A 7,871-nucleotide genomic window follows, 5' to 3' on the forward strand; every position below is an offset into this window, starting at 1 on the left:
ATGACAAAAATGCCCTTACTTTAAAAAAAATTAAAAAAAAAAACCTGCAACCCATCTTCCCCAAATCGCTCAACCCCCTTTTTCCTTCCTTCTTCGATTTCTTCCAATCTTCCTTTTCTTCTTCTTCGCAGTGTTCTCAGATGGGTTGCAGGTTGGGAAGATTTTTAGAATAAACTTTGGACTGTTGTTGTAGTGTAATGGGAATTCTTCTTTCCCAGATCGTTTGCTTTAACCAAAACCCAGCAGAATCAGGTTCTTAAAGAAGAAGAAGAGGAAGATGGGAGAAGCAGAGAGAGAACCATGTATCGTGTGGCTGCTAACCTCGCTTCAAAAGCCAGGTCAATGTTCGTTTCCTATCATTCTTGTTTATGGGTTCTGTTCATTTGTTCACCCGTCATTAAACTTATCCCGTTTCTGCTTTTTGGGTCTACAAGATCGCTAGGAACAGTAGCCAACAGGTGAGAATTTGTGTATCTCTTATTCGTTTTAGTGTTTAGTGGATTGATTTTTTTTTTTATTGAATTTTTATTCGTATCGATGGTAATTTATTGGAGTTGTTTGGGTTTTTTATCTTCGTTTCTTAAATTGGTTTCGGATTGTCGCTTGTCAGATTGGTAGTACGTTGAATTGTAACAGAAACTATGCGGCTAAGGATATTAAATTTGGATTTGAAGCTCGTGCAATGATGCTTAAAGGTGTTGAAGAACTTGCTAATGCTGTTAGAGTAACCATGGGCCCCAAGGTAAAGGGCATTATTATTCGCCGCTGTGTAGTTTATTGTGTAGATATTGGTAGTGGTTTGCCGAGATGTCTGCTATGGCAATTCTTTTCGTGATGGATTAGATTCAAAATCTCATCGTCCCCAAACCCTAAACGAATTGGGAAAGATGAGTTGCATAGTTTTTTTTTTTGTTTTTTTTTCAAATAAGGGTATTTTTGTCATTCTACCCTATCAAGGGGCAGAATGGTCCATAAATTTTCAAAAACTAGGATCCATTATAACAAAACGTCTCTGACTAACGGGAGGGACTATATTAGTGCTTAGTTTGGAAAGTAGGGGTGTACGTGGAATTAGTGAAAGTTCAGGGGGGCAACTATAAGTTTGACCATTTTTAGGGGGCATATGGAAATAACCCTTTTTTTTTTTTGAAAGGGGAAGGGGTTGGGAGTGGGCCGGACCATGGATCGTAATCTCAGTATCGCGATCGGATCGGTGTCTTGGAATGGTATCACCCAGAATCAGGTCAAATAAGGGGCATTTTTTACTTTCTTATTTTCCCCCTTGTCCGTACATGTGTTTCAGATCAATTTGGCTTTCCTCCAGCCATGGCAGCAGCTAAAGGATCCAGCCCAGCCAAAACAAGGGTGTTTGGGTCATTTCACAAGTAGGCCCTTCCCTATAAAATGACCAAACCCCCCTTGTTTTGGCCGGGCTGGATCCTTTAGCTCCCACCATGGCTGGAGGAACGCCAGGTCTGTATCAAATCAGTCTCAGGATTGGTATCGTCCCGAATCAGCCCAAATATGACACATTTACCCTTGTGTTTTTTGTAAGAAAAACAATAGTTTTTTTTTTTTACCTTTTTACCCTTGTATGTACAGGTGTATCAGATCGGTCTTGGGATCTATCTCGGCCAATCCAATCCAAGATTACAAACCATGGGCGGGACCCAGTGGGTGTTGGGGGATCGAGTGAAATCATTTTCAATTGTGGCCTCCTGTTGTGATGCAGGCCCAGACCTGCTTGCCAAACAGATCCAAGATCAAGCTTCATCGGTTTAGACTAGGCCACATCATCAAGGCCGATTCACTCTTTGCCATCTAGATTTGACATCAAGAAGATCTCATCACGATTTGGACAGCATATATGGCAACCCTAAGAAAATGCAAGCAGCCCCTAACCGATTTCTATAGTTCAAATAATCACATTCCTATATTTTCGGAATTAGAAATTCTAACTAAGAGTTAAATTTTGGGGACGAATTGATCATCATATCATTCGTGAGTAAGAGTGTTTTCTTCGATCCTATATTTTAGTGGCCTAGTCCAACGAGACTGCATTATGTTGTAACTTCCTATTCCCCTCGAACGTCGGACGGCAGAACTAAAACAACAGTGTCTAACCGTGTTATCAATTCAGTTTTTTGGATCAACTTGGGTATTGGTAATTTTTAAAATAAAACAATAGGAAGAAGAATGCTGTCTAATCGCATGCCAGAATGGGATCAATGATGGGATGGGCAGAGGCATTGACTGGGGTTAGATTTTTTATCTTTTAAAGGGGTGGGACAGTTGTTTTGGTTTGGGGGGGGGGGGGGGGCTATGTCTCACGCTAGCATGCAACCAGATAAAGTTTTTTTTTCCTAAAATAATAGAAGGGAGAGGGTTTTTTGAGCAAGCTACATAGAAAGAGCACACCAACAAGGTGCGTCAAAAATGTTATCATGCATGGGATGACAACAAGGTCATTTTCAAATTTGGAGAATGGGTTATACTTAACATTGATGGCAGTGCTCTTGGTAATCCGGGTCATACGGGAGCTCGCAGGATTTTCAAGAATTATGCTGAGGAGCCGAATCTTTGTTTCTCATTTACATTGGTGTTGCCTCTAACTTTGAAGAAGAATTCTTTGCTCTCATGGAAGGGAATTACTGACTAATGCGTTTTGATTGATTATGTTTGTCATCTGGGTATATGTATGGACATTAATTCTGTACTTCTATTCTCTATTCTAATATACTTTGCTGATTTTTAGCTCGGAAAAAAAAGGTTTGGAGGAAAGTAATAGACATAGGGATGCTAGTGTACCTTGTACCAGTTGCTCAAAGAACTTTTTCTCATAATATAAAAGAGAGAAAGTTCTCTGTCCGGGAGTGTGGCCGATGCCAGCACTCCCATGAGTCCATCTCTCTCCTCCCCATTTGAAAAGACACCTCTGTCCCCTTGTTTTGAAGAGGAGAGAGACAGACACATGGAGTGCTGGCATAGACCATACTCCCATGCAAAAAACTACTTCCCCAATATAAAAATAAGAAGAGAAGTTATTCCCTATTTAGAAGCTTGTCTGCACCAGCACTCCTTGTGTCTATCTCTCTCATCCCCCAAACAAAAGTAGAGTTGTGAATCAGATAGGATCAGCCGATACGCCACTATAATGGCCAGGTATCGATACTGATACTTCAAGCCATCATGGAGATGGAAGATGTCATTAGAAAATACACATGAATTGGTATTAATTTACTTCAAAAAATAAAAAAGGAAATTCAGTCCTGACATGAAACACTAGTGGTAAAAACTTTTTCTACTTAATTTAAATGTCATCAATTGCCACGTGGTAGATTAGATGGGCCTATATTTTATGGACAAATATACTCCTTAGGCTTTGTTATTAAATGTCAACTCGAAAAGAATTTGCAAATATTGCTTTCAAAATCCAAGTTAGGGTAGAGTGCAAAACATAATCAGAGTGCCATAGGTGTGAATGGATATTCGTAGGAATATATGCTTTTAACGGTCAAAATATCCACATAAATATAGTGAAACAATCTGTTACTTTACAAAATTCCATATCTAAGCTGGCAATCTTAGTGAAAAAATCTGTTACTTTACAAAATTCCATATCTAAGTGGAGCATCTTGAAGAAGACATCCATTAAAACGAAAACGAAAGACATAGAAAGCATTAAAGAAATTCATCACCAGGCAAAAAAAAGATCTCTCAATAAAAACCCATTCCAATAAGCAACAAAAACTTTATCATTGACAACTTCTCAAGAAAGGTTTGGATCTACTGCATGAAGCAAAAGAGTGAGGTATTCACAAAGTTCAAAGAGTGGAAAGTAGAGGTAAAAGGACAGATAGGAAAAAAACTCTAATGCTTGAGATCTGACAATGGAGGAAAAAAAACAAGTACAAGTCATTTCTAGAATTTTTTAAGAATGAAGGGATTACACGTCACTTCATCATGTAAGGTACTCCATAGCAAAATGGAGTGTTTGAGAAGATGAATAGGACTGTTCTAAAAAGGCTTGTACTATGAGGTTGAATGCAAAGTTGAAGGAAGTGTTTTGGGCAGAAGCAGTGAATCATGCATGTTTCATCATCAATAGGTCACCATCTAAAACAGTTGATTGTAAGATTCCAGAGGTATGGATAGGAATTCCGATAGATTACTCTACGTTGAGATTTTTGGTATTCCAGCCTATGTTTATGGGCAGAGTTGGTAATTTAAGTCTAACTAGTGCATCTTTTTTGGATATAAGATGGGTGTAAAGGGATTCAAGTTGTGGGATCATATCTTACACAAAATTGTAATTGGCAGGGACGTTGTGTTTGATTAATCTCAAATGATAAAGTCAATCGGAAGTCAACAAGCAAGTGACGGTGATAATGGAAGATCATCAGTGCAGGTGGAGCTAGATGAGGCAAAAACATCAGAAAATGAATAATCATCTAGCAGCTTACCAGAACAACAGGAAACTGTTGGTGATCCTTACAACATGGCAAACGGGAAATGAAATTGTACCCATATAGCACCTGTGGAATACGGGTTCGAGGACATGGTAGCTTATGTCCTCACAGTTGGTACTGGTGATTCGTCATCCTATCGGGATGATCTAAGTGATCTGCAAAACGATAAATGAATGATAGCCATGAATGGAGAAAGAGTCTTTACAGAAGAACAAGATTTGGGAGATTGTTGAAAAACCTAAGAGAAGAAAAATAATTAAGGGTAAATAGGTTTTTCATAAGAAAGTGGAAACATCAAAAAATGAGCATGATAGGTTTAAGGCCAGAAGGAGGAGTAGATTACAATGAAATATTCTCCGATAGTGAAGTACACTTTAATTCGGGTATTAATTGCCTTGGTAGTCATGTTTAATTTAGAGCTAGAACAGTTTGTGTGAAAAAAATGTTTTTCATGGTAACTTGGAGGAACAGATTTTCATGTAGTAGCCTGAAGGTTTCATGGTGCAGGGAAAAGAAGACCATTTTTTCCTTCTCAAGAGGTTGTTATATGGTCTTAAGCAATCTCCTAAGCAGTGGTACAAACGCTTTAACTCCTTTATGGTTTGACAGATTACTCAATAGTGAGTTTGATTATTGTGTATATTATAATTAAAGTGTCAGGTGATAATTTTGCTATTCTTTTGATACTTTATGTTGATAACATAATCATTGCTATCAAGAATAAACATGATATTGCCTCTCTAAAGTCATTGATAAGTGCTGAATTCCAAATGAAAGATCTTGAAAAAGAACTTTGGCCTATAAATTTATAAAGATAGAAGTGCATGTAAACTTTGGGTAACTCAGAAAAAGTACGTCGAAAAGGCGTTGGAATTTTTTAACATGGAAAAGGCCAGCCAGCACTTCATTAACTAGACACTTCAAGTTATCTGAAAATCAATGCTCTACAACACATGAGGAGATAAAGAAGATGTCCCGGGTTCCCTATGCTAGCATAGTCAGGAATCTCATGTATGATATGGTTTGTAGCAAGACGGATTTGTCACATGTATTTAGTATTGTCAGCCAATACACGAGTAATCCAAGGAAGGAGCATTGCAATGAAATTAAGTGGATCGTCAGATATATTAGAGAGACTATGGATCTAAGTGTTAGGTTCAATGGTAAGGGAAGTTCCATAGAATTAGTGGAATATGTCGATATTGACTATGCCAGTGGCTTAGATAGGCGAAGATCTAATACAAGGTATATCATTACGTTAGATGGTGGACATATCTCGTGGAGGGTGATGCTTCAGTCCCTAGTTTCATTGTCCACTACAAAGGCAAAGTACATGACAACAGTTGAGACTGCCAAAGAAGAGCTTTGGTTGGCTGGGTTGGTTCGTGAGTTGAAGTTGGAGCAAGGAGGTATGGTATTATACTAAGAAAGTCAGAGTGGCATACATCTTGCAAATGATCAAGTGTTTCATGCAAGTACAAAGCATATTGATGTGAGGTTTCACAATATCAGGGAGCAAAAAATTTCATACAAATAGCAATCCTGCATATATTCTCACTAAGCCGGTCACTATGGAGAACATTGGGTCATGTATGGAATTAATCAATGTTACTCGTTGTTGAATCTGAGGGACACCTGATGGGTGTGTGTTCATAACCTTAAAGAGGTATGGGGATGAAGGCATTTACAAGTCATTTTCACTAGAATCTCTATAGTATTCAAGCAAGGTGGAGATTGTTGGGGTTAGGATGTCATGTATCCTGTCGTATGGGTTTGTGGGTAGATTCTAAATGGCCATAAAAAGCCTATAGGGCCCAAGGAAAATTTTTAGGGTTTACATGAAGGTAATTTGGCAATATATATCTCTTTGTAATGCAGCCTCTTGATAGGCTACTAAAACCAATGGATAGGGAGAGTGAATTACACAAGTTCAAACACAAACATAAGATGTGCAGAAATTTTTGTTCTGTGCAGCCTTATTAAAATAAGCATAATTTTCTCAATATAGGTCGTATTTACCTGATTCGAAATCCTACGTATCAATGATTCACGGGCCTACAATGTTTATGACAAATATTTTCTGAAAAAAATACTGTAGAGTACTTGAAACTGCTCATGAAGTTTGTGTACGAAATCTGAAAGATAAAATTATAACAAAAAAAAAAAGAAGGATAGAGGTAGAATTGGTATGGGTTTAAAGTCAACTCTTCTAGGATGTGTTTTCAGCTCCAAGGGTCTTGCAACTCTTCTAACATGCAAAGAGCATTGGGAAAGCTCCTACTCTTCAAGGAAGGAGTGAGACTCTTCAAGGTTTCAAAGAATGAACTCTTCTAGGTTCAAGGGGAAGAACACATCTAGGTTCAAGAGAAGTGATTATAGCAACCTTCAACAAAATATCATTTCATAGCTTTCATTACAATGAAAATAGGTTGTCCTTTTATAGGAAAACAAAGAAAATCTGAAAATCTACTACAACATCTCAACTCTTGATTTTTCTATAGTTGAGATTGATTACAAGCATGAATAAAACTTAGTAAAAAATTCTTCTTGCCTTGATGCATGTTTCAAAAGAGACATTGTAATCTTCAAGAGGGACTTTATAGTCTTCAAGAAATACTTTGTAACCTTCAAAAGGAACCTTGAAAGTGTAGTTGAAATTGTTTAGACCAAGAAAATCTTTGAGTCATGAGCTCCCATATCATCTTGCACTTACAAATTGACGAGCCACTTTAAGGAGATGAAGAATCAGCCAATCAAAAGTGGCCAACTAGGAGGGGGTGCTTATTCAAGGATTAGGTTCACATGTAGTTACTTTATGGGGGTTGGGCTAGGTCTAAGGGAGGCCATATAGGGGGTTGGGATATTGATGCAGGCCCGGACCAGGGGCACTTGGACCACCAAATAATTGTAAGAAGACTAGCCCATATTCAAGCTCAAAAGTTCAAGTTCAGCCCAAGGCCTAGCGCTTAGGCTTGGCCCATAATGCAAAGCAAGCCCATGACTAACATTTTTTAGTCTTTATTATGTCATATAGAGATTTAATCTCAACCATTTAAGGATTGGAATCGATGGTTGAGATACCGCAGGAGATTTTAGGGTTTGATATATGGAAAGCTTCATAGTGGAAGATGATGTGGCATCCTCCTTGATGATGATTTCAACAACCTTAGTGAAAAGATGGTGTGGAAGCAAAGAAGATGATGTGAACTCTTCACATCCTTAGTGCTTGATGATGTAGCAGCCCTTCTCCCAAAGATTCTATTGGTTCAAGCTCCTTCAGCCACTTCTCCCAAGAGTCTTCCTTAAAAACTATAAAGAAGGTCACTCCCAAGAGTCTTCCTTGAAGACTACAAAGCTAGAAGCATCTTTCTAGAAAAATCTTTTTTTCTTGTTTTACAAGCT

The sequence above is a fragment of the Telopea speciosissima genome, chromosome 5 (assembly GCF_018873765.1).
Source record: "Telopea speciosissima isolate NSW1024214 ecotype Mountain lineage chromosome 5, Tspe_v1, whole genome shotgun sequence".
NCBI classification, from domain to species: Eukaryota; Viridiplantae; Streptophyta; class Magnoliopsida; order Proteales; family Proteaceae; genus Telopea; species Telopea speciosissima.